Source organism: Carlito syrichta, unplaced genomic scaffold (genome assembly GCF_000164805.1).
Source record: "Carlito syrichta isolate Samal-C Ts95f unplaced genomic scaffold, Tarsius_syrichta-2.0.1 Scaffold315593, whole genome shotgun sequence".
NCBI lineage: Eukaryota > Metazoa > Chordata > Mammalia > Primates > Tarsiidae > Carlito > Carlito syrichta.
In genome coordinates, this window is record NW_007259689.1 from 2174980 (window position 1) to 2201760 (window position 26781).

Sequence of the window (26781 nt, forward strand, 5' to 3'; positions counted from 1 at the left end):
GTTCATTTCTCCAGTAAAGTCTTCCAGTCGCCTCCCTGACTGATGTTCTGGGAACCCAGCAGGGGAAGGGGCCATGGGCCTCTCTGTTCAGAGCATACACTTCCACCCAGTCCTCCTCCCTTTCAGCATGGCACCTCCACCCAGTTCCTGCTCCTAGGGGCCCCAAGTCCGGATAGGAGCAGCCTCCCTTTTTCTGCTGAGCTGGAAGGGCAGTGAGCAAGCATCCTGGCTTCGGAAGGATCTGGGTTTACTCCTTAAAACGACCTGAGTGCAATCCTCCATTTTCTACACTGCCTCCACCCTGTCCCCCGACCCAAGCCCCACTTAAATGTGTGCCTTGACTTGCTCCTTCCTGGGTTCTGTACCCCAGTCTGGCTCGCTGCTTCCCAATAGTTCTGTCTGTAGACATTTACGTTTCGTCTGCCCCTGCTTTGAAAATTCACTCATCATTGGCCCATGTGCTTTCCATTTCCCAGAAGTTTTTCCCACCAATCCTGCCCTCCCCCATTCTCTTTCCCTCGTGAGTGTATCTCTGCATCCTCTCACTGTCATTCTGTGGAGTTTGGGGAGGGGGTGAAGGTAAGCACGTGATTGTAATCCACTCCACACAACTCAAAATCCCTGTGCATCTACCTTTGAGATTCAGTTCAACTGAACACATGGTTGTCTAGTCTATTCAAAAAGGATTTTTTTTTTTGAGTTGGAGTCTCACTCTGTCACCCAGACTGGAGTACAGTGGCTGCTCCCGGCCACTGCAGCCTTGACCTGCTGGGCTCTGGCGATCCTTCCGCCTCAGCCTTCCAAGTAGCTGGAACTACAGGCACACGTTATCACACCCGGCTAACTTTTTTATTTATTGTAGAGATGAGGTCTTGCCAAGTTGCCCAGGTGGATCTTGAACCTGCGGGCTCAGGCAATCCACTCACCTCAGCCTCCCAAAGTGTGGTATTACAGACTGAGCCACCGAATTAATTTGGTTACTCTATACTTTTCAGTTTCATTCAGAGGTTGTTACTCTCACTGTCATAATGAGCTAAATGTTAACCCTTTCTTGGTTGGAGAACATAATAGGAAACAAAAGTCAGTAAAGTATAAAGTCCAAGCCTGACTTCAAACCTGATCACAGCATTAACGTATTCCACCATTACAAAAAAAAACAGGGCCTCCGTTCCCTGGAGCCATAATCACAGTTGGATCAGTCTTAGATTTCCTAATAGTTTGACTTGAGTTGTGTCTAAGCTGGAAAGACCACTGTTTTCTAAGAGCCTTCCTCTCCAGTGGTTCCAGTTGTGTTCTGTAGGGACTGAGCTTCCATGAAGGGACTCTAGGTTCTGTGGAGGAATGTCAGATCGTGGTGTCCTTCGTCCTATGGTCAAATCGCTCAGAGTACTTCTTGCAAAATGCCACACATGGAAACACCACAGCATCAGGACCCAAAATTATCTCTCTTTCAACTTTTCTCCTTAAAATTCATTAGTAGTTCCATTTTAAGGATAGCAACTGATTTTTTTTTTGCAATGTTTAATATATCATTAACGTCTATCAAGGATCAAAATTATTTTGGGTCTTGTTCAACCATTGTAAAGCAAAAGGGCAGTCAACTCACATCTTCAAGGGTCTGTATCCTTCTCCAGGAGGCCTATAAGGAAATCTGATCTTTGTTTTTGAGCCGGAATCTCACTTTGTTGCCCAGGCTGGAGTGCAGTGGCACGCTCAGCCACCACAGCCTCGACCTGCTGGGCTCAGGTGATCCTTCTGCCTCAGCCTTCCTAGTAGCTAGAGCTACAGGTGTGTGCCACCACACCCAGCTAAGTTTTTGGTTGATTGTACAGACAAGGTCTTGCCAAGTTGCCCAGGCTGGTCTCGAACCCCTGACATCACCATCTGTCTTGTCCTATAGCTTCTGAGCAGTGTTACCACCTGTAAACACAGACAGGAAGTGCTTCTGACCTTAAAACAAAAAATAGATGCTCTTTCTCATTAGCATAATACAAACGATCATGTTTTTTAATGAGCTAGGCACATCCCTTGTGATTTTCACAGATTTAATGATCAGATTATTTAATGCAGAGCTTAGGGAAAATAGCTCTGATAAGATACATGATGGAAATTTTACTGAAAGTTGAAATAACAACAATGTTATTCCTTTTCTTTCTGTTAATTTTTTTTTAACTCTTAGTCCTTTTTTTTGTTTTGTTTTTGCTTTTGATGATTCTTAAAGGAACTCACCTGTCTTATTTTAATATGCTGATACCTTTCAACATTTCTCATTATATTTTATTTTATTTTGAGTTGGAGTCTCACTCTGTCACGCACACTGGAGTGCAGTGGCTGCTCCCAGCCACTGCAGCCTCAACCTGCTGGGCTCCGGCGATCCTTCCACCTCAGTCTTCCAAGTAGCTGGAACTACAGGTATGCGCTACCATGCCTGGCTAATTTTTTGATTTATTGTAGAGATGAGGTCTCGCCAAGTTGCCCAGGCGGGTCTCGAACCCGCGGACTCAGACAATCCACTCATCTCAGCCTCCCAAGGTACGGGATTACAGGCTGAGCCACTGAGCCTGGCTCTCACTATATTTCAACTTCAAGAGATTACTACCAGAAGAAAGAGCATTTTTTGCAAGAAGAGTTGGATGTGTCAGGATTTAAGTACATTGTTATGTAGTCTAACTTGCCTTAGACAACTGTGAAATATTGTTTATTAGTATGTTGGTAGTTAAAGAAAAATAGCTTCTTTGCTGAATTTAGAAAGTTCTGTCTGTGCTTCTGAAAGTGGGGCAAGAGAAAAATAAAGAAAATAGAAGAAATGTAAGGGAAATAAGGCAATGTCTATGAAAGCCCTGTATACGATAGCCTTGTAAGCTGCTAAATAACATACAGCTATTAGTGACTGTTTCCCTGGGGTTGAACTTCAGTGAGAAAAAAGACTCACAAGATGCTATAGGAAAAAAAATGGGAGAAAAGAAATAACTTGGATAAGAAGTTGTTAAGGAAAAAGCAAAATGGGAAAGTTATTATGGGAAATTTTTACATTCTTGTTTTTCTTTTCTTTTTTTTTTGAATTGTAGTCTCACTCTGTCGCCCAGACTGGAGTGCAGTGGCACGCTCATGGCCACCACAGCCTTGACCTGCTGGGCTCTGGCGATCCTTCCGCCTCAGCCTTCCAAGTAGCTGGAACTACAGAGGCGCGTTGCCACGCCCGGCACCACGCCCGGCTAATTTTTTTATTTATTGTAGAGATGAGGTCTTGTCAAGTTGCCCAGGTGGGTCTCGAACCCGTGGGCTCAGGCAATCCACTCACCTCAGCCTCCCAAAGCATGGGATTACAGACTGAGTCACCGAGCCCAGCTACATTCTCGTTTTTCTTTGTTTTGTTTTTGAGGCAGGCTTTCACTCTGTCACTTAAGCTAGGATGCAGTGGCACCCTCCCAGCTCACCACAGCCTCAACCTCCTGGGCTTAGCAATCCTGCCACCTCAGCTTCCCAAGTAGCTGAGACGCCTGGCTAAAGTTTTTTACTTTTTTTTGTAGAGGCAAGGTCTTACTATGTTGCCCAGGCTGGGCTCGAACTCCTGGGCTCAAGCAATTCTCCCACTTCAGCCTCCCAAAGTGCTGAGATTACAGACATGAGTCACTGCACCCAATGCATTCTTGGTTGTTTTTTTTTTTTTAATCTGCAACTGCAATCGTACTTGTACTTCCTATTTGAGCAGTTTAGTTGAAAACATGTTATTTATTAGTCACAAGGAATGTTCTGTTGAAAATACTTTGGAGAAAGAATCTTCTATGGCATGCAGAGAGATGACTAGAAATCACTAGACATGGGACCCTGCCAGCTGTAAATGACAGTCTGTGTGTCATAGGGGGCTGTGTACTGCATGTCCACTTCATTAAGGTTGAATTCACATCTGTCATCTTGTTTTTGAGCCTTTCATTTTGTTCTCATTCATTTGCAAGCATTCCCATTCATTTTGCAAAGCAGAGTTAGCCCACTTTACAGATGAGGCATAGAAGGCTGGTTGATTTGCCCACAGCCACTTACGTCTGCAGTGGCTTAGCTCTCCCTTCTCCCCATGTCCATAGATTGGTTCTGCTGTGCTCCTGGAGACTCTGCTAGCCAAATTTCTCCAAAAGAGATACTTGCAAGTGGCTCAAGCCTGTCATCCCAGCACTTACAGAGGCAAAGGCTAGAGAATTGTCTGAACCTAGGGATTTGAGACCAACCTGGGCAACTTGGTGAGACCTCACCTCTAATTAATTAAAAGATTAGCTGGGTATGGTGACATGCGCCTGTGGTTCCAGTTATTTGGAAGGCTGAGGCAGAAGGATTGCCTGAGCCCAGCAGGTCAAGGGTGCCGTGGCTGTGAGCATGCCACTTCCCTCCAGCCAGGTGACAGAGTGAGACTCTGACCCCCCCCCCCAAAAAAAAAGAGATACTTGCTAAGCCACACTGGTCACTTACAAATAACACCCTTGGGCATGCTTTAGGCTTGGGTGTATTGGTACCAAATGACTTAGGGTGAGTTGTGCTTAAGGGATACCACCCGAGTTCCCAAAGAACCAAGAAATAAACAAAAAAGGCATCTCAGCAGCCCCAGCATGTGTCTGGAGGCTGTGCACTGTGCCCTTTAGATCTAGTGTGGAGTTTGGTCTTTGGAGTTTAGTTCTTCTACTTCATTGTTTATTAGGTTTCCAAAATCATAGCTGACTTAAAGAAAGGTTGGTACTTTGACAGAAATGACATGCAACTCTTGAGTGCAAGAGAGAGAAGATGGCCAAACCAGGAAGGGCAGACCCTCTGTCCCCCAGAGTTGGTGGCTATCTGCCCTTGAGTGGAGCAGCAGACAGCCCTCGGTGCCTCAGAAGGTTCTGAGGACAGCTGTCCTGCCACTGGCCCTTGATAGGCACAGTTAGCAGCAGCACATACATGGGGCCAGCTTTATGCCCTATCTTTCTGTTCCTGATTGATTTAGCTTCCACTCAGGTCCCTACTCTAATTGACTGAGATCTTGGCTTCCGCCTGGCTCTGTGACTTGGGTCTCACCTTTGGCTATCCAGAGTTTATTTCTCTCAGTGTTCTGCTTGGTGTTTGAACCTCAGGATTCTCTTCCCTTTGATTCTCAGCGCGCCTTGTTGCCTTGGTAGGAACACCCCGACCAGGCTTCCTTGTGGTGTGGAAACAAAGTGGTTCCAGCAAAGCAAGGTAATCGATAGTTGTGTTGATGACCCCATGTCACAAAAGGCTAATCACATTCTGGATTCTCTGAAGATGTTACCTTTTAGAAAAAAACATACGATTCCACTATGGTTAAAATTAAACCCATACCATTCTCACTGTCCTGTTCCTTGAAATTTCTAAAGAAGCAGAAATTATACTTATTATAAAGAATGATAACTATTGAATTAGAGTACATTATTTTTGAAGAACTTAAGCAATGTGTTTTAATAGTCTGAACCACCTTTCTATAGACAATGTTGCTTTAAGCAAAACCATTAAAAAAAAAAAACTTGTGTACAAATTCATGTTGTAAGACACTAGCAGCAAATACTTAAGCAGAGTTATTGAATAGTTATTAAATAGTAATTAAATAGTTATATGAGTAGGGTGGAACTAGGCTGTTGATGTGGAATGTTTATTTTGGAGAGAATTCTTGGCATTTTTTCCCCACATCAGCGTGATAAGAATTTGTAGGAGAGGAGAGAAGCATTAATATATTTGTTGAGGATTAATGACCTTGTATAGCATGTGTGGTAGTGAATATGTTCTGGCTAGTGCCATACATGTAGTAATTAAAAAGCTGCACACTAAACGCTTTATGGACTGGCAAATACATTCCCTTCTTTTGCTTGACACTTGCATTCAAGTGAGTAGTATGTTGTCTGTCTTGGTCTCCTAGCATTCTTAAGAGCAGAAAGAGGCCCGGCATGGTGGCTCATGCGTGTAATCTCAGCACTTTGAGAGACCAAGGAGAGAGGATTGCCTGAGCTCAGGAGTTTGAGACCAGTCTGGGTAACTTGGCAAGACCTCGTCTTGACAAAACATAAGAAAATTAGCCAGATGTGGTGATGTGCACCTGTAGTCCCAGCTACTTGGAAGGCTGAGGTGGAAGGATCTCCTGAGCCCAGCAGGTTGAGGCTGTGGTGGCCATGAGCATGCCACTGCACTCCAGCCTGAGTGATAGAGTGAGACTCCAACTCAAAGAAAAAAAAAAAGGTAGAAAGAAGTATGGGAGTCTCAAAGATTTGTTTTTTTCTGTAGATACTGCTGATCAGATGGACAGAATCAGAGTTGATGTTTTCAGGATCAATTAATTTTTTTCACAGTTCAGGAAAATGTCACATAGTATATACCGATAAAAAAAAAATTCCTCACTTTGGGAAACTTCATCATACAATTATTTATAGACACAACACAGTGTGCTGCTGGGTCATGTATAAAATGTGTTCAGTAGGATCCGTGCTATCTCTAGGGCTCATGTGTTAGAAGAAGTGAACTGGCGAGAAACAGAAATACAGATAAGGACAAGAAAAGAGACCTGTAACTGAGGTGAATTTTCAGAGATTTCAAGGAAGCAAGGCTGGATGATCTCATTGCTATTATCTTATTACCCAACAGCGGTTGAACCTCAGCAGGCTGTGTGAATGAGCATCTTGGAAGAGAGACTTCATGCTGTTAGAGAGACATGACCTGTCCTTCACACCAGAGGGTACCGAGGGCAGGCAGACGGAAAGTCTGCAATTCCCGTTTCTTTGTATGCGCAGCATGTTCATACCTACCTGTTTTCCCATCTAAGATGCACCCTGTTTTTCATAGTTTCTGAATCCTTCTACTTAATACACAATATTTGTTTATGAGCCTCTAAAGATTTTCTTCTGTGAAAAGTAAATGCAGTTGAATATGATATGCAGTTTTGCATTGAGTCCATTTGAACAGGAAAGAAAAAGATAGACTATTTCTGTTCTCACCATTTAACCGATCTTCTTACCTCCATTTATTTCTTCCCCCTGAACTGGGGTCTCACTCTGTCACCCAGGTTGGAGGGCGGTGGCATAGTTATAACTCACTGCATCCTTGACCTCCTGGACTCAAGTGATCCTTCTGCCTCAGCCTCCTGGGCACCTAGGACTACAGGCATGCACCACCACACCTGGCTAATTTTTTTGTAGAGACAAGGTCTTGCTATTTTGCCCAGGCTGGTCTCGAATTTCTGGGCTCAAGCAATCCTCCTGCCTTGGCCTCCTAAAGTGCTGGGATTACCTCTTAGTTGTGAAATCTCTTTAGTTATGTACTGATTTATTGACTTATTCCACATTAATTGCATACCATATCCCGTGACCCAGGGTACAAAAATGAATGACTCTGATGACGATAATGTGGTTTTAAGATTCTGTCAAGTTCCAAAGTTGACCTGGGTCTCACTTATGTTAGCAGGATAGACAGATGGTGGGGCAGACAGAGTTCTGGAGATCACAAAGGCTCCATGGATAACGTCAAAGTTGCTTTCCAAGGTGTCTGCCATGGCATGAGGTCTCTAATGAGTTTTCCTGCTCTGGGCATCACTGGGGTACCTTCAAAGAACAAAGTCACTACACCCCGCTTCTGAATTTACCAAAGCCATGGATCGATAAGTGTGTGGGAGACCTCGACCTGCTGGGCTCAGGTGACCCTTCTGCCTCAGTCTTCCAAGTAGCTGGAACTACAGACACGTGTCACCACACTAGGCTAATTTTTCAATTTATTGCTGAGACAAGAGCTCACCAAATTGCCTGGGCTGGTCTGGAACCCCTGGGCTCAGGCAATCCTCTTTCTTCTGCCGCCGAAAGTGCTGGGATGACAGCCGTGAGCCACTGCACCTGGCTCTTTGATACTCCGAAGTTCTACTCTGGTTGTCCTTGCCTCATGAATGCTCTTTTTGCTTTGATACAGACTGGCATGTATGTTTGTTTGCCTTAAAATGGGGTTGGACTGCTTTAATTTTGGGGGTAGTGTGCCAGAAACCAAGAATTTCAAGTTTTGTGTCTTCCACACATTTACTTGTCACCTCATTCTCAGCAAAGAGCCTTGCCAACTATTTTCTAGAACTTTGATGCCCTTTGGTCTGTGGGTCCCACTGCCCAGTGCTGTTAATTATAAGCTTACTGTTGCCAGATTTGTCACCCCTGAGACATGACTTTCCCTTCTGCAGTTTCAATGACTTGTGGTACAGTACAGTAAGATATTTTGAGAGATAGAGAGACCACAGTTCCATCTTTTTTATTATGGCATATTGTTATAATTGTTCTATTTTATCATTAGTTTTTATTGTTTTTTTTTTGAGTTGGAGTCTCACTCTATCACCCAGACTGGAGTGCAATGGCTACTCCCGGCCACCACAGCCTCAACCTGCTGGGCTCCGGCGATCCTTCCGCCTCAGCCTTCCAAGGAGCTGGAACTACAGGCGCGCGCTACCATGTCAGGCTAATTTTTGAGGTCTCGTCAACAGAGTTACCGTATCTAAACTCAGCTCTGACCCGTCAGTGGTCTTCTGCAGCCAGGATAAAGTCAGAGTTCTCTGATATGTGTGCAAGGTTGCAGTTGGGCTCCGGGCTTCCTCCCTGGCCTCCCATGGCAGCCTCCCCCTAGGGAGTGTCTAGCCACATGGTTTCTCACCTCCACCTTTTCCATTGTCATGTCTCCCAGCCCTAGCTAGGCACCCTCCGCCTCAGCCTCAGCCTTAGGACATGCGAGACAGGCCTATTCCTTGGAAGCCTTTCCCAGCCTCCCTGTTTCTGGGTTCGGTGTCTCCACTGGATGTGAATCTCAGTCGTGACACTCATTCCAGTGCCCTATGGGGCCAGTGCGTGTGTGTCCCTCGGCCCCACTAGACTTGGTTTTCTTAGAAACAGACATATCTTCTTCATCTTCGCCGCTCTGGGGCCTAGCACAGTGCCGGGCATAGTAGGTTTTCACCATATGTGTTTAAAAGAAAAGATAGTCAGCCAGGCTTGGTGGCTCAGCCTGTAATCCCAGCATTTTTGGAAACTGAGGCGAGTGGATTGCCTAAGCCTGTGGGTTCGAGACCTGCCCAGGCAACTTGGTGAGACCTTGTCTCTACAATAAAACAAAAATTAGCCAGGTGTGGTAGTGTATCCCTGTAGTTCCAGCTACTTGGCTGAAGCAGGAGGATCACTGGAACACAGCAGGTCAATGCTGGGGTGGCCGTGAGAGTGCCACTGCACTCCAGCCTGGGCGACAGAGTGAGACTCCAATTCAAAAAAAAAAAGACAATCATGACTGTCAATCAGCCTGATCTCTGCCTAGGAGGTACCTTAGGAGGGAGCAGGAAGGGGACTTCAGTGGTTTTTGCTCTGGTGTGTTCAGTTTAAGGGAATCCATCGAGCCATCCTCTTGTACTTTGTGCACTCTTCTATATTTATATTTCATATTTATGTATCTTCTGTAAATATTTTCTTGAGTCTGGGTCTCACTCTGTTGCCCAGGCTGGTCTGGAACTTCTGGGCTCAAGCGATCCTCCCACCTCAGCTTCCCATTACAGGCATGGGCCACTGCACCCAACCATGTTTATGCTGTATTTCATTGAAATTTATAAAAAATGTCAACTTGACTTCTAAACTCTCCAGTACAGAAATTTTTCATTTTTTTCTTCCAAGCTTTTAGGGTGTTTACAGGAAAGATTCAGGCTGATGCTTTTCCTTACGTTAGGGAGGGATGAAATGAAGTGCAGATGGGCTTGCCTGACTTGACTTCTAACAGGGGGCAAGTGACCCGGGCTACTGTCACCCTTGCTCCAGGGGCCACATGGAATCACCTGCACTCCCTGGGCCTGCCTGCGGTGACCATGAATAATTCATAAACACGCTTATCTGGAAATTTGTGGTCAGCATTAGCATTTTAATGAAATAAAAAACCATACATGGTCATGATCCTAAGTCTCTGTTTTGTTTCACCTTTTTTTTGTCTCCCCCACACAGCTGACCATCCCTGTCTCTCCTGAGCAGTGGGCACTGCTGCCACCCCTGCTTATGTGCTGACTGTCGCTATGGGCAGACGGTACCCGGAGGCACACTGTCGTCCAGGCAGCTCACGTATGTATGGGATTGGCCTCTCTCTCTCTCATTCCTTTTAATTTTCCATGTGGAATGCTGCAGGACACTGAACTGGTGAAAGTTTATAAGATTTAAATGAGAGTATTTAGAAATACAGAATGGATTGCTCTAGGGTGTTTAATATTGCATGGCAAGGAATGCTATCTAAATTAGGACTTTTATCCCTAAGTGTCCCAGTAAGACCAGACATGTATATCAGCAAGCTTCCTTTTCTGTTTCCATGCATCTATTCATCTATAGGCTTTTTTTTTTTTTTTTTTTTTTGAGTCAAGGTCTCACTCTGCTGCCCAGGTTTGAATGCAGTGACTTGCTCTTGGCACACTGTAACCTTGACCTCCTGGGCTCAGGCAGTCCTTCAGGCTCAGTCTCCTGTGTAGCTGGGACTACAAGTGCATGCCACCACACTTGACTAATTTTTGGATTTTTTTGTAGAGCTGGGATCTCGCTATGTTGTCCAGGTTGTTTTCGAACACCTGGCCTCGAGGGATCCTCCTGCTTCGGCCTCCCAAAGTCCTGGAGTTACCAACATGAGCCACCGTGCCCGACCAACTTTTCTTTTTTTTAAGCTTTCCTTTTCATCACAATATATAATATTTGAAACAACCATAGTGCAAAATTAAAAACATTTTCCAGTAATTGTTTGGATTGCCTTGAATCAAAAAATGCAGGAACCCAGAAGAGAGGTCCCCAGGGCATGTCTTTGTTTAGTATGTATTAGGGAGGGAGTTCCTGGCTCTTATTTCTTAACATTCTCCAAAGGAGAAAACTCTTGCATTTCCCTCTGGGAAGACTTTCGATGCCTCACAGCACAGAAGTTTTTCCAGCAGTCTTTTGGGAACTGCTACAATTGCAGGCATTTCCAATTTGCTTTTACCCTTGATTAACTTAGGAAGGAAATAACACTACCTGTTTAATGCTCTGTATTTGTGTAAAGGTTTATCTCAGACTTGCTTCCTGCTTCCTGCACCCTTTGGTCTTTCAGTTCTGGGCCAGCTGTGAAGATGTTTATTTATTTTTGCTACTTCCCTTTGAGCCCTCTGGAATTTTGGCTTCAAATCTGGGTTGTGTCTGGGGGAATTTCCCCCAGGGCTTCTGTTCCCACATCCTTTCTGCAGTTATGTTTATTGAGATTCACCTTTAAGTCCCATTCCCTTTAAAACTCCATCTTTTTATTTATAGGGAAGTTAGAACCTCTCTCAAGCCCTCACCCAGGCAATTTGCTTATAAAATAAAACAGAGAGTTAAAAGCTGTGACATCTATTTCATGATAATGGGAAGGGATGACTGACAGCAGAACAGAACAGGGATTTGGACCAATCATCAGTGTCAAAGCTGTCGGTGTTGGGGGTCACTGTAGAACATGGATCAGCAAACTATGGTGAGCCATATTCAGTCAATGATGTGCACGCGTGTGCACACACACACACACACACACACACATCCATCCATCCATCCATTCACCCACCTCCCTCCCTCTCTTCCTTTCTATTTATCTCTATTTTGAGACAGAGTCTCACTCTGTTGCCCAGACTGGAGTGCCATGGTGCGATCATAGCTTACTATAGTCTCAAACTCCTGGGCTTAAGCGAACCAGCTCAACCTCCCAGCTCAGCCTCCCGCTCAGCCTCCCAAAGCACTAGAACTACAGCCATGAGCCATCACTCCTGGCCTAAATGGTTGCATTTTAAATGGTTATATAAATAGCTGTACTGTCTCTCTTTTTTCTCTTGATGGTCAGATCCTAAATATCTGTGATCCTGTTATGAAAGAACTTGCCCACCCCAGTGCTAGAAGACAGTTGCAAGACATGGACTGCAGTTGATCTATGTGAAATTGTTAGGATTTGACTTTTTTTGACCTCCAAAAATGTTAATTTCATGTGGTTCAAAGTAATTGTTTCAAGGAAATTCTTCATTCAAAATGGTTGAAATTCTGGCATTCGGGAGAAATAAATTTATCTGGAAAATTCATATCTATGGACTTTCACCATGTTGGGGCTTGACACAGCACCCACCAGCAGATGCCTCTCCAGAGCTTACCAGAGGGCCCTGATGGTGCGTCCCATGGGCGCAAGGGAACTCTTCTTTTTCACTTGATGTCTTATCAAGAACTCTCTAGGAGAAAACGTCTCTTCTCTTACCCCTTCTGGGTGCCAGGCGGGTGCCAGCCATCTTAGAATAGAGAGAGCTGGGATTGCAACCCTGAGCCACTGCTGAGTGATTCACTTGTACCCTTTTCTAGTGAGGAGGAGAGGGGATGGCTACCTTTTACAGGGAGCACTTTCTTCATAACGTGTTGCTTGAGATATCCTTGGAACTGGAATGTGGTTTGCATCCTCTGTGGTTTCCAACTCTGATTATTTATTTATTTATTTATTGAGTCTGGGTCTCACTCTGCCACTCAGGCTGGAATGCAGTGGCATGATCACGGTTCACTGCAGCCTGGATTTCATGGGCGCAAGTGATCCTTCTGCCTCAGCCTCCAAAGTAGCTGGGACTACAGGCACGCGCCACCATGCCTGGCTAATTTTTTGAGTTTTTGTAGAGACAGGGGTCTCGCTGTGTTGCCTAGGCTGGTCTCAAACTCCTGTCCTCAAGCAATCCTCCTGTCTTGGCCTCCCAATATGCTGGGCTTACAGGCGTGAGCCTCTGTGCCCAGCCTGATTTTTTTTTTTTTTCCCCCAATGTTGTTGGTCCCTCAGCCTGAGGTATTAACACTGTCATTGTTGTTGTCTGGTTTGCTGTCCAGTCTTCCTCCCACCCCCTCCCTTGTACCTCGCTTCTCCTGGATAAGGAAGGTTTGCTTGTTGAAGGCTCCAACTGGCATTCCGTAGTGGCCACGCTTAGCAGAATGAAACTTCAGCTTCACCGACCTGGTCTCCCCTCACGTACGGCAAGAATACCAGGGTGACTTGGGGCCTCTGTGCCAGCCTCTGTCTGAGACAGGGCCACAGTGTTCCCTGGAGAAGGAAAATAATTTCAGTAAAATAACAACAGCAACATTCTCTAGACTTGATGATTTTATCATTGAGTGTGGTCAGACGCATCAGTCAAGGGTTGGCAGTGCATACTGCTGTGCTCTGGGATTGTTTTTGAGGCTCGTATGCCAAATTGGAGTTTTAATTTTCTTGCTTTCTGCTTTGGAATCATTGTCCTGCCACTCAAGGCTATCGCCTTTCAGGACAGGAGGCTGTTCTTTGATGGAATGTGGAATGGCATCCATTGGGCACAAAATAAGAAGTCAATAGCTAGGACTGACCTCTCCTGGCTTTTCATACAGATCTTTGTGCCTGTGTTAAGACTAGGGTTATAAAATTAGTATCATGTGCTACATGGTGATGTTTTGGTCTGCCGTGGGCTGCACATCTGATGGTGGTCCCATAAGATTATAATACCACATTTTTTCTGTACCTTTTCTATGTTTAGGAACACAGGTCCTTACCACTGCATTTCAGTTGCCTACAGTACTCATTACAGTCACATGCTGTACAGATTTGTGACCTGGGAGCCATCAACCAGACCACACAGCCGAGGTGCGGAGTAGACTAGACCATGAAGTCTTATATACGGACACTCCATGGTGTTCACACAATGACAAAATCACCCAGCAATGCATTTCTCAGAATGTACTCTTGCCATTAGCGATGCATGACTGTATTCCGGGAATGGTTAATGAAATTGCATCCTTGTTTGTGTCTATCTGTTCCTTTGCATGATTGCAGTCACTGCTCTAGCCTCTGCTGTCAGGATCTGGGCTGTTGTAGCAGTCTCCAGATCTCTGGCGTGCAGACTCTTTGCCTACAAATTTAACTTGTGTATCATGGCCAAATTATCCTGAGGCATAGCTCTGATCATGGCACTTCCCTGCTGAACATGTTCAGGGCGTCCCAATGAGTTTGAAAGAACACCTGATACTTGAGTCCTCCATGTTTCCTTTCACCACTCCTTATTTTTAAAAGCCATGACTCACGATTAGTCATTGTGGTTGTTGTAATTGTACTTGTGAGTGTTAGTGTTACTATTACTGTTCATTAGATATCTTATGCCAGGCTGCTCCTGCCAGGGTACCCTCCTTGCCTATGGGTTGCTGTGCCTGTGCTCATGCTGTCCCCTTCTGGAATGTGGATCCATCTTTTGGGAACCTGCTAAATTCCTGCTGTTGCTACAGGGTGCAGCAGACATGCCCTCTTTCCCAGGAAGCATCCCTGGTTTCCCAGCTGTTCGCACATGCTTCTTCAACTCTTAAATCTCCCTCCTGAGGCTGATGTCCCAGATTCCTTTCATATTTTGGTATATATATATACTTTGCTGAACTGTAGCACTAGACTCTTTTTCATTTCCCTCCTCTCTGTGAGTGAAGACACTCTTTTTATCTACAGTAGATGCTTACACAGACACACACACACACTGCTTCACATACACACATACACACACACACACACACACACACACACACACACACACACACACAGTTGTTGCATTTATCTAGAGAAATCTTAGTCTCCCCTCAAACAAACAAAAACCCAAGTCTAAATTGCTGTGCCCTAGCCCAGAGAGTAGAACTACTCATTACCTGCTAGACTCAGGGACAAGGTTTATATAGTAAAAGGAGACTATAAGAAGGCTCCAGCCGGGCTCAGTGGCTCAACCTGTAATCTCGCGCTTTGGGAGGCCAAGGTGAGTGAATTGCCTGAGCCCGTGGGTTCAGACCTGTCTGGGAAACTTAGCAAAACCTCATCTCTACATCTCTACAATAAGTCAAAAAAATTAGCTGGGCATGGTAGTATGTGCCTTTAGTTCCAACTACTTGGAAGATTGAGGTGGAAGGATTGCCGGAGCCCAGCAGGTCGAGGCTGCGGTGGCCGGAAGCATGCCACTGCACTCCAGTCTGGGTGACAGAGTGAGACTCCAACTCAAAAAAAAAAAAAAAAAAGAAGGCTCCAGATTCTAAGAAACTCTTCTGTGAATAAAGCTAACTCCTTTAGGATAAACCCTACTTGTAAGCTAAGCCATTGCAGTCTCTGCCCAAGCTGTCTTCCAATTCATGGATTTTCTCTTTGGTTGTTTCTAGTCTGTTACAGAGGTTGCCCATTGAGGTTGCTCCTCACCCCCATATGAGGCATAATTCACATACTATAAAATTTACCCTTTTAAAGTATAAAATTAAAATTAGCCAGACATGGTAGCGCGCGCCTGTAGTTTCAGCTACTTGCAAGGCTGAGGCGGAAGGATCGCCAGAGCCCGGCAAGTCGAGGCCGTGGTGGCCGGGAGTGGCCACTGCACTCCAGTCTGGGTGATGGAGTGAGACTCCAACTCAAAAAAATAAATAAATAAATAAAGTATAAAATTAGACCTGACACGGTGGCTCATGCTTGTAATCCAATCCCAGCACTTTGGGAGGCCAAGATGAGAGGATTACTTGAGCCCAGGGGTTCGAGAGCAGCCTGGCAACATAGCAACACCTCGTCTCTAAAAAAATTTCAAAGTGCAGGGTTGCCTGAATCCAACAGGTCAACGTTGCAGTGAGCTGTGATCATGCCACTGCACTCCAACCCGGATGACAGAGTCAGAACCTGACTCAATCAATCAAATAAAATCAATCAATAGTATAAAATTCAGTGACATTTTGTAAACTCACAAAATTATGTGACCATTACTACTATCTAATAATAGAGCATTTCTGCCTCCCTGGAAACAAACTCTGTACCCACCATTAGCAGTCACGCCACACTCCTCCCTTCCCCCTGGACAGCCATGGATCTACTTTGTCTCGATGGATTTGCCTATTCGGAACATTTCAGATAAAGGGAACCATAGAGCATGTGACCTTTTGTCACTTCGCCTAGTGCTTTCAAAGTTCATCCATGTTGTGGTGTGCATGGTGCAGGGTCACTTCGTTCTTTTCTGTTGCCAGATAATATTCTATGGTATGGGTATGCCACATTTGGGCATTGGAATTGTTTCCACTTTCTGCTGTTATGGATAATGTTGCTGTGACCATTCAAATGTACACTTTTTTGGTGACCAGTGTTTTCTGTTTCTCTTGGATTTTACATGGGAGTGAAATGACAAGGTCATCTGGCAATTCTGTGTTTAACTTTTTGAAGAACTGCCCAAGGGTGTCACCAAGGAATTGGACCCTTTTACAGTCATACTACTCATGTATGAGGGTTCTGGCTTCTCCACATCTTTGCTAACCTGTTGCTGTCTTTTTTATTATAGCCATCCTAGTGGGTGTGGACACATACCACATTGTAGGTTTGCCTTGTACAACAGATGATTTTGAGCATCCAAATATGCTAATTGGCCATTTGTATATTTTCTTTGGAGAAATAGCTATTCAGATCCTTTGCTCATTTTATAATACTTTTATTAATATGATTTTTTTATTGTTGAATCATAGCAACTCTTTACAGATTCTAGATCCTAGACTCTTGTCAGATATGTTATTTACAGAATTTTCTCCCATTCTGTGTATTGTCTTTTAACTTTCTTGATAATGTCCTTCAAAGCACAAAAATTTTAAAAATTATAATAAAATCCAGTTTATCTATTTTTCATTTGGCTGCTTGTGCTTTGGATGTCATATCAAAGAAACTGTGGCCTAATCCAAAGTGTCGAAGGTTTATCCCTGTGTTTATTCTAAGAATTTTATATTGTTACCTCCTGCATGCAGGAGTTTGGTTGATTTGAGTTAATGTTTATATATGGTGTGAGGTAATGCTCCAACTCTATTCTTTTGCTTATGGATATCTAGTTGTCCAGCCCTGTTTGTTGAAAAAACTGTTCCTTTTTTTGGATCAGCTTTTCAATTATTGCAGAGAAGCTAGATAGATTTTGGTGGGGATTTTTTTTTTTTTTTTACATTTCTATATCATTTAGAGGAATATTACCACCTTAATAATATTAAGCCTTTCAATATATGAGCATGAATATCTTTCCATTTATTTAGGTATTTAATTTTCTTTCAATGATGTTTTATGGATTTCAGTGTACAAGTCTTAGGCTTCTGTTGTTAACTTTATTCCTAATGTTTCATTATTTTTGATGCTTTTGTAAATGGAATTGTTTTCCATTTATAAAAATAAAGTAGATTCAGTAAATTAATGCAGTATTGTTCATTGCTGGTATATGGAATTGATTTTTGCGTGTTTATCTTAAATGTTCGTTGAGTTTATTTCAGTGAAATATGTGTGTGTGTGTGTGTGTGTGTGTGTGTGTGTGTGTTTGCGAGTGTTTGTGTGTGTATTTTCCCTCTTCCTTCACTCTTAGAATTTCTAGTACATCTTTTTAAATTCACCTACTGTCCTTTCAAATGGTCTCATTCTTGCTTTTTCAGTTGATTAAGTATAATTTTTAAGTCTCTTTGTAGACTGTTCTGTTTCTAGTTCTTGGGCACAGGTTTTGCCATGTGCATTGGTTGTCTCTTATGGTGGGTTGTTGTCTTGTTTGGTGTTAAGCTTTGATTGTGAGGGTCACTTCAATGGGAATTGGTTGATGTGGGGGTCCTGTGTGATATGGCTGTGCCAGCTCAGGACAGTTTCTCATTTGCCTCAGTTAGTGCCCCTACAGGAGCCTTTGTTTTGACCTTCATTATTATTTTCTCGGCCTGAGGACCTGGTGCTCCATGGGCATTGTGTGTTTGGATGCTTGCCTCCACTTGGGAGCCATCCTGAAATTGTGCTTTCTTATTGATAACACTCTTTATTCTCTGTGGGCCATCCAAATCTCAGCCCTAGACATTAAAGCTGTGTCATGTTCTAATAACCTTCTGCATCTTCAGAGCTTCGAATTTCTCTCAGCTTTGGACTTTGAGTTCCATCTTTAGCTCTGGTCCAGGAATTTATTTCCTGTAATTTTTAATTTTTCTTTGTACTTAAAAAGTTGTTAATTGTCTCCCATCTAGTTTTTCCATGTATTTGAAACCGTCAAGTCCTCTTCTCTCATCTCAGCTTACCATGTTGACTGAAAACATCACCACAGTTTGATTAAAGGATTTTAAGATGTTTGAGTCACCAGATGGTAATCCTTGACCTCTACAGAACTGTAGACATAGTAAGTGTGACTTAAATGTTAATTCAGTGAATGGGTGTTCAGCAGATCCTTCTACTGAGATGCCATGTACCTGAGTGGCCATGGTTTTTGTGGTGAAGTGATATATACGAGGTCAGACGGTTAGGTTGGCAAACCATCCTAGAAAAGTGCTCCATACCTCATTGCTGAATATCCCTACGATCACCCTTGGAGTACTCCCCTTGGGAAGCTATGGACCGACGCCAGTGTCTGGTCTACCTGTCAAAGCAGTTTTGGAATTCTTTTTTCTCGAATGGTCATCAGAGCTGTCATGGTTGTTTGTTGAGGTCTGATAATTAAGTTTGCAAACTTACCACATGCGCTTATGTTGGCAGCACTATACAAATAGCTGTATTGGAACGCCCTTCCTACTTACCTGATCTGGCCCACCAATGACCTTTTTCTTTACCTGAAGATAAAGGAACTATTGAAAGGAAGACATTTGGTGACATTCAGGACATCAAGGGTAATACGACGATGGCTCTGATAGCCATTCCAGAAAAAGAATTCTGCAATTGCTTTGATGGGTGGGCTAAGCACTGGCATCGGTATACATCTTCCCAAGGGTATACTATAGTGATATTCAGCAGTGAGATATGGAGCACTTTTTTCTAGGATGGTTCATGAACCCAGTTGTGGAACTTATGCCCTCATCGATGGCCACCTCATTACTTATAGGTCACCACTTTCTGTGTATATCTCACAGCCGATACATTAGGTTCTAGATTTTTCATGGCATGTCAACACAAGCTCTGAGATTATTTATCTGAGGCCTGTCGTACTATTATTTTTGTTGCTTATAAGTATAGACCTTGTTTTCATGTCTAGTAAATAAGGTATTATCTTGGTGTTTACACGAGTAAAGAAAGCTGACTCCCTTATATTTGTCTTTCTGTGAAGAAAGAAATTAAATTTTGACAGTCCAAATGAAAATCGCTTCTTTGTAGTTTTACTTTTGCTTTTTAAAATAACCTCCTCTGTCATCTGCTGGTTCTGAGGTAGAGATTTGAAATTGTATTTTGGTATAATCAAAAAGTCTTCTTTTCAGCCAGGCATAGTAGCTCAGGTCTATAACCCAGCACTTTGGGCGGTGGAGGAAAGAGGATTGCCTGAGCCCAGGGGTTTGAGACCAACTTGGGCAGCAGGTTATTGTCTTACAATAAATCAAAAAATTAGCCAGGCATGGTGGTATATGCCTGTAGTTCCAGCTACTTGGAAGACTGAGGCAGAAGGATCACCTGAGCCCAGCAGGTTGAGGCTGTGGTAACCATGAGCACGCCACTGCATTCCAGCCTGGGAGACAGAGTGAGACTCCTACTCAAAAAAAGGACAAAATTTAAAAAGTCTCCTTTTTGTTTGGATGCTCTGGGTCGATCATCTTCTCTTGTGGTAAGAAGTAGAAAGAGCAGGGCAACCCCCTTCGGTTCCTGCCCATTGTGCGAGCTTTTCTGTCCTCTCAATAAATCCTGCTTTCTCACTTAAAAAAAAAAGAAAGAAAGAAATAGAGCAGAGTCAAGCAGTGTTCATGACAGGAGTCAGACACCTGGGAAGAAGCTTGCTTGGTATCTGCTTTTGTGGCAGAGTGAGACTCTGGACAACGTGACTGAATAGTCTCTGGAGGGAACTACGTGTGCCTTTTCTATTCTGAGGGAACCTGCGACAGCATTTGGTGACAGCCTGCAGACCTCACACGCAGCATTTTCAGGATAATAACCCTGGGGGTTCCGAGCAGTGTGTTTCCCACATCCCACATGCAGTGGCTTGGAATGATGGGAACAGACTAGAGAAAGCCCCTTCTGTGTGTGAGGACAGGCTTTGACTCAGAATGTGATGAGAAGGTGACATCCTCAGGGCCAGAGTCACAGCACCTTGGCTGGAGGAGTGGCCGGAAGGAGAAGCCCTGCCAGACTTCAGGAGCCTCAGACCCATATTCCACGAGCTGTCTCCAGAAGGCAAAGGGGGAAAGCCTGCAACGTTGTGGGGTCATGTTGGAACCAAAGCAAACAGACTTGTTTTCCAGACTCCTTGGATACTCGGTCAGTTACACAAACCTGGAATTGTTCTCAGGGGAAGTAGACTCCGAAGACCCAAGTGAAGGCCACAAAAATCTGTACAAAATGAAACCCATAAAATTCTGCAGGGATTGGCTTGTGGCGTATTTCACAGTTGTGGGATAGGTCCATTTGTTATGAGCCTCTAGACCTTTCTGTGGTGGATATAGGCTAAGAAAAGGAAGACAGCAAGCGTGCATTATTGGTATTCTATAGAGAATGCTCTGTCAAAGGACTGTCTAGATGTTTCGGTCAGTCCCTCTTTCTTTGGATTTTATGGAACATATTTAATTCTTCCTTAGGAGTGCCCGATTTGGGGGGAAGTTGATGTCTCTCTCCCAGAGTATAAGAACATTCCTCCAAGAGCTTAAGTTCCATGGTGCTTATTCGGAACTTGATACCTGTAAATCCAACATGACTTGGCTGACTCTGGAAGTCAGGCATATCTGCTGCCATCCTGTCCTTGGGACTGGGGCTCCATCGGGGGCAAGAGGAATTCCTGTTGTTTTTGAACACCGGGAAGTGAAAGCTTTTTGTTTCTGAGATCACTGCTCTCTACCCTGCAGGGGCCAGTTTAAGCAGGTAAACAGGGTCCAGTTCAAAGAGGCATCCCCGTTTTCTGTTTGAGGGAACAGGTGGCGTTAAGACTACAGGGGTGATCAGAGCCAGTTACTAGATGGGTTGAGACTACCCCGCCTGTCCTTTCATCTGGTGCTGACTTCTCTCGCAGAAGATCATGTATTGCCCACAAAGGGTTTTTATTTTCACCCATAGAAGTGGTCCTTGTGTTGTTTAGAATTGGATTATGTGGTGTAGCAAGTTAGAGGAGAAGGAGGCTGGGAGCAGTATGTGTGGTCACCGGATCTCTGGGAGAAAACAGTTTCCAGAACATCCTCCTCCGGTGGGACATGGTGGTCGGGAACGGGTATGACTCAAATCATGTAGCTGGCACCTCACACATGGCACTGCGGGTACCATGGGTGGGACTTGAAGGGCACGTGAAAGGGGACATGGTGGAGGGGCCCAGCAAACGGAGGCCATGCGGGCAGGGCCCAAGGAATGCACGTCCTGGTGAGGATAGAGAGGACATTCATAAGAAGCTATTTTTGCTATCAGTGACTCACACGGACATAGTCAGGCACTGGGTCTGAGCACGTCATGTGTACTCTTTTAATCCTCACGGTCATGATATGGCATAGATGCTACTGCTGACACTCAGTGATAGATGGGGAAACTGAGGCACAGAGGAACTAAACAACTTGCTTACGGCTGCACGGGAAGTGGTGGCGTTGAGATTGGAATCCAGGCCTTCGGGTTCCAGGGCCTGTGCTTCTAACCACGGTGTGCCTGTTCCAGGAGGTGTGAGGGGAGCGAGGCGGTGAGGAGAGGAAGCTTTCTCCAAAGTCAGGGTTGCAGTGGGGACGTCCTGGAAATGTGGTGTCCCCTTGGTGGCCACACAGAGGCTGGTGATACAGAGAGGACTCAGAGATCAAGTGCATCAGGCAAGTCCTAGAACCCGGATGGAGAAGCTGACTGTCTCCAGCACTTAGCGTGTGCAGGCACACTGGGCACGGGCCCGTGAAAACGGCATAGAGGGTCTCTGCTCTGTACAGTCTGGGACGGAGGCAGGTGACCCGAGAGCCTCCCAGGAGAGCAGATGGCTTAGATTATTGTGCGTGCGGCGGAAGCATGGATTGTAAGATGGAGGGTCACTGGGCCGGGCCCATGTGGCATCGGGTGACCCATGAAAACTTCCCCTGGAGAAGTGACGCTCAAGCCTCAGTCTGAAGCATGAGAAAAGCCTGACCTGGGGGACACTGAGGAAAGCACGTTCTGGGCCAGGGGTAGGAATGGCCCAGTGGCCCGTGTGGGGTGAGCCTGGTGGGACTTGGTGGGAGGGGAGGCTGGAGGAGGAGGCTGGGCTGGCTGAGACCCCCGTGGTAAGGAACCTGGTTGTTTCTTAAGAGCAGTGGGAGCCACTGAAGGGTGAGTGGGTGGGTGGCAGGGGTCTAAAGGGACGTGCCTGTGTGATCAGGACCAGGCGGGTGGCAGTGAGAGCAGAGGGGAGCAGCATGGGCAGGATATCCAGGGGGCTTCTCCCCATCTCTTGCCTTAAAGTCTTGAATCGCTGCTCATGTGGCGTTTCTGCTCTGGGAGCCGCACCTCCGGCAAAGCTTCTTTGTGGTGGGGATTCACGGCAACATGACCACACACCCACCTTGTCGCCCATTGGCTGCTGATGTATGGCTGTCAAAAAGCCAGAGCATGGGACCTTAGAAGATTACACGAGCTTTGGTTAGTACAGGCATTGGAATTTGTGAACTACTGCTATCGAAGGAGTCAATGCCTTTGATGTGGGGAGCAGAGAATCTTTTCTTATTTGTCTTTTCGGTTTGTTGGATGGCTTTCTTCTTCCCAAGATGGAAAGTCAAAACGGAGAACCATTAACTGCCCACTCAGCACCCACCTCCTGTTCCATTTTTGCTAACAGAACCTTGATTTAATCCAGTGTGACCTGGGGTCAGCCTCGTAACAGTAGATTGTTACGGTCTAAGCCAGTGTGCCAGTACTAATGCTGATTTCCCAGTGTTCCTTGTGGCGAGTATGGTGTGACCTACTTCCAACCCATGAGACCTGAGAATAAGTCCACTGGGATGTGGGAGCATCACTGGGAAAGCATTTATTATGCTGATAAAACTAGACAAAGGAACCTGTTGGTATTCTTTGTTGCTTTCACTTTCCTTCTGCTTTGAATGCTGATGAGATGCCTGGATGTACAGCAACCATCACGTCACCATGAGGTGACAAGCATGCAAGAAAGATCAGGACCTCACAGAGATGCCCACCCTGATATTGCTGCTCTTGAGCTAACACCAGCAACCCTGGGCCTTCCGATTTCTTCCTGTGTATTAAATCCACTGTTAACTAGGTTTTTTAATATGTAAAGCTAACCCCAATGCTAAATGTAGCATATGTTAAGATGTGGATGTCATGGCCTTTTCTTCAATGCTGCGATGTCCTCATAAATGTCCTTGAGAGTCAGTGTGACCTTTAACTGATATGAAGACAGTTTCTGGGAAGGAAGTTCTAACTTGTGTTACCAGTTGCTCAGAGCTGAAAGTGATGAGTTGTGGACTTAGAAATGCAATTTTCAAAATAAATGAACTCATCTGTGGGAACCTGCAGTAGCAAGTACCACGGAGCCATACTTCATGGGCAGTATGTTTCTTACAGCCTTTTTTATGATAGTTTTCTGGCGAACCACATTGGGTGTATTTATGGCTTTATGGGAAACTGTATATAGCACCACAAGGGATAATAGCATAAATAGTCTGATTTCTTGAAAATGTTAAGCTCCAACAGACTTTATTGGATTTCAGGGTAATGGTATTACTAAATTTTCTGCCTCTTTTCAAACTTCTTGTGGCTAAGTTTCAAGCTGGTGATGTTAAGAAATCTGGGGGTGGGTTTTGTACATTTATGGGAAAAAATTTATCCTGGGATTCTCAATGGCTTCATTGAGGAGTAGTGGGGAGATCATTGTTTTTTTTTTTTTACTATCTTGATCTTTGAGTGTCTTCCATTTGGAGGGTGGGATGACTCTGTGATGTGTATCAGAGCAAATGCAAAGTGTAACTGGAAATAGTCTTCTGGTTCATTAGGAAAAAAACTGCAAGTCATGCGGTCATCAATTTGTAAAGGAAGAAACTGTGGACATCATCTAGTAAATTTCCACTTTTTTATAGCTCGGAACTTGAGACCTAGGACAATTGCAGCCATTTATTTCAGAAATAAAAATGTGTGTGGTTACTCTGTGTGCCTGGTTCTTCTTGCCAATGAAAGAGTTTTCCAAAGGAGCAAGAAAGACCATGTGACCCCAAGAACCCTTTCAAGAGGCCTTGTAAGTTTGTTCTGACTGCCTCATTTTACCAATAGGAATGGTTATTTCTTTAAGGTGGATCAGAAAGTGTGCCTGGGGCAGGTAGGAAGAGCCGCAGAAACTTCTAGGTGCATTAACATCTTCAGTGCTATCGTGGAACTCATATTTGCAATGTCTTTTTAAAATCTGAATTGGGGTCTCACTCTGTCTCCCAGGCTGGAGTGCAGTGGCACGCTCATGGCTTACCCTAGCCTTGAATTCCTAGGCTTAGGCGATACTTCTACCTCAGCCTCCTGAGTTGCTAGTACTACAGGCACGTGCCACCACGCCCAGCTACTTTTCTGATGTTTTGCAGAGACAGGGTCTCACTATGTTGCCCAGGCTGATCTCAAACTCCTGGGCTCAAGCAATCCTCCCACCTCAGCCTCCCAAAGTGCTGGGATTACAGGTGCGAGCCACTGCGGTGTCTTAGGTGGGATCAGTGCTTGCGCTTGTCCCCAGGGCCGGTAGGGGTTTGGCAGGCACTGATGCGAGGGAGGACATCCCAGGCAGAGCAACTGGAAGAGGTGTGTGAATGGGAAATGCCCAGAAGGCTCAGTACCGAGGAAGGAGCCCAGGGGGTGGGGTGAAACCCACTTGAGATCAGGTGGCAGAGAAAGGCTTATATCCCTGAGTTGGGGCTACTTTGTTCTATTTGGGTCAGATGGTAGAGGATCATAAGAGCCCATCAGCAGAGCGGAATTTGATTTGGTAACCAGTGGGGAGCTCTTAAAAGACTAATATTAGTGGCAGTTAACATTTACATGGCACTTACTGTATGCCATCACCATTTCTGAGTGTTTTTCCCACACTCTCCTATTGAATTACCACAGCAAGCCTGTGTATAGGTATTCTCACTATTTCCAAATTACAGTTGAGGAGACTGAGGTAGGTGGCTTACCCACACTTGGAGGAAGTGGTAGGGACAGAATTCAAACCCAGGTCCAGCCACAGAGTTTGGGCTTTCAGCGGCCTGGAGCATGTACACATGGTGGTGATATAAGGGGACGGGTTCCCTTAGGAATCTGCAGGAGAGTACGGGGGGGGGGGGGGGCTGTGCAGGATCAGGTAGCCAATCAGAAGACAGGGAGCAGGCACCCAGGACAGTGAATGAGAGGCTGAGCCGGATGGTGACCGCGAGCGTGAAGGGAGGAGAGTGCCACTACTAGTGGCTTCAGAGGAGGGGTCGATGGTGCCAGGCCCGGGAGGGACGGATGGACTCAGAGCCACCTGTGATGTTGCTTGGATATCTGCCTGGAATTCAGGAGGTTGAGATGATTTGGTGGGAGGTGATGATTTATTTTTACAGAGTTTTGATTTCTCACTTTGTGGCCTGCTAGCACAGTGGTTCTTAGCCTGGGCCTCTGAGGAAAACTGTCTAGAAAAACAATTTAGAAATGAGGTCTCACCATGTTGCCCAGGCTGGTCGCCAACTCCTGGACATCCTCCTGCCTTGGCCTCCCAAAGTGCTTGGGATGACAGGCGTGAACCACCACAGTGTCTTAGGTGGGATCAGTGCTTGTATTCATCCCCAGAGAACAATCTGTGTCCCAGCAGATTCTGTGCTTTTAGAGACCCTCCCAAGCTCGTGAGTCTTAGCATGGTGTCGGGCCCACAGGTCACAGTTTTGTGAAGCAGGGTACAACTAAGACACTGACAGTCTTACAGCCATGTGCGTTCTTCCCAGCTTTAGAGGCAGGAGGGATGGGCGTGGGTCCGCATCTTGGGGCCCTCCTTTGTTTCGGCTTCCCTGGCTGGGAGTTCTGACGTTGCTTTCCTTCCTGGCCTTCAGTTCTGATGAGAAGAGCCGATGGCGGCTGGAGATAGAGCGGGACCTTGGGGTTTCCTTGTGAAAGCACATCCTGTGTGGAAGGAAACACCCTGTTCCTGGTGGCAGCCTCAGCCAGCGGTCAGGGTGCCTGCGGGTTTCTTCCCTCCTGCTGGCCTTCTGGAAATGCCAGCCTGGCCAGGCGCGTCTTCTCCTGGCCTCTGATGCAGGCCCCCATGGAAGGGCCCGGAAGGGACAGCAGGTTATTCTGGGATGAGCAGCCGATACTTTTGTGGAAAAGAATTCTGAAGGGGATGAGAGCACACAGCTTGTAATTCGGGTTTATGCTTCCTTAGCACTTCTGTAATCTGGGATATTTGCTTCTCTTTCTTCCTCTCTCCTTCCATCCCTCTGCCCTCCTTCTTGTTTGTTTGTTTTTCCTCCTTATCAAAAAAGCTGCTAATTGCACCTGTGTTTGTCTTTGATGATGGGAAAGGGAACCTAGGCGGGTCACAAGGTGTTGGTTCCCTGTGGGATTTAGAGTCACAGTACCCTGGAGAGGAAGATGGAGGGAGCTAGCTAGAAATCTGGGCTGTCCCTGTCTTCAAACCCCTTAGGGACTGACACAGGAGAGCCCTGGAATTGGGGTTTGGTCCGAGAGGTCAGGTGGGCTCTTGATTTTGCGCAAGAAGGAATTAGAGCTTGAGCTGTCAGTAGGAGATGAAAATATGTTTTGTTGGTTTTTTTTTCTTGAGTTAGAGTCTCACTCTGCCGCCCAGACTGAAGTGCAGCGGCCACTCCCTGACACTGCAGCCTCGACCTGCTGGGCTCCAGCAATCCTTCCGCCTCAGCCTTCCAAGTAGCC

At 45.4% G+C, this 26781-nt stretch overlaps 1 protein-coding gene across 1 annotated transcript in view; it reads left to right on the plus strand.

The window, feature by feature from the left end:
- The window catches only part of LOC103275636 (amyloid beta A4 precursor protein-binding family B member 2-like), a 126665-nt gene that overhangs the window by 64087 nt on the left and 35797 nt on the right, over positions 1-26781 (plus strand). Inside the window, exon 4 of the mRNA XM_021706451.1 lies at positions 7396-7412. The gene's annotated coding sequence lies outside the window, so the exon portion shown is untranslated. The remainder of the gene's footprint in view (positions 1-7395; positions 7413-26781) is intronic.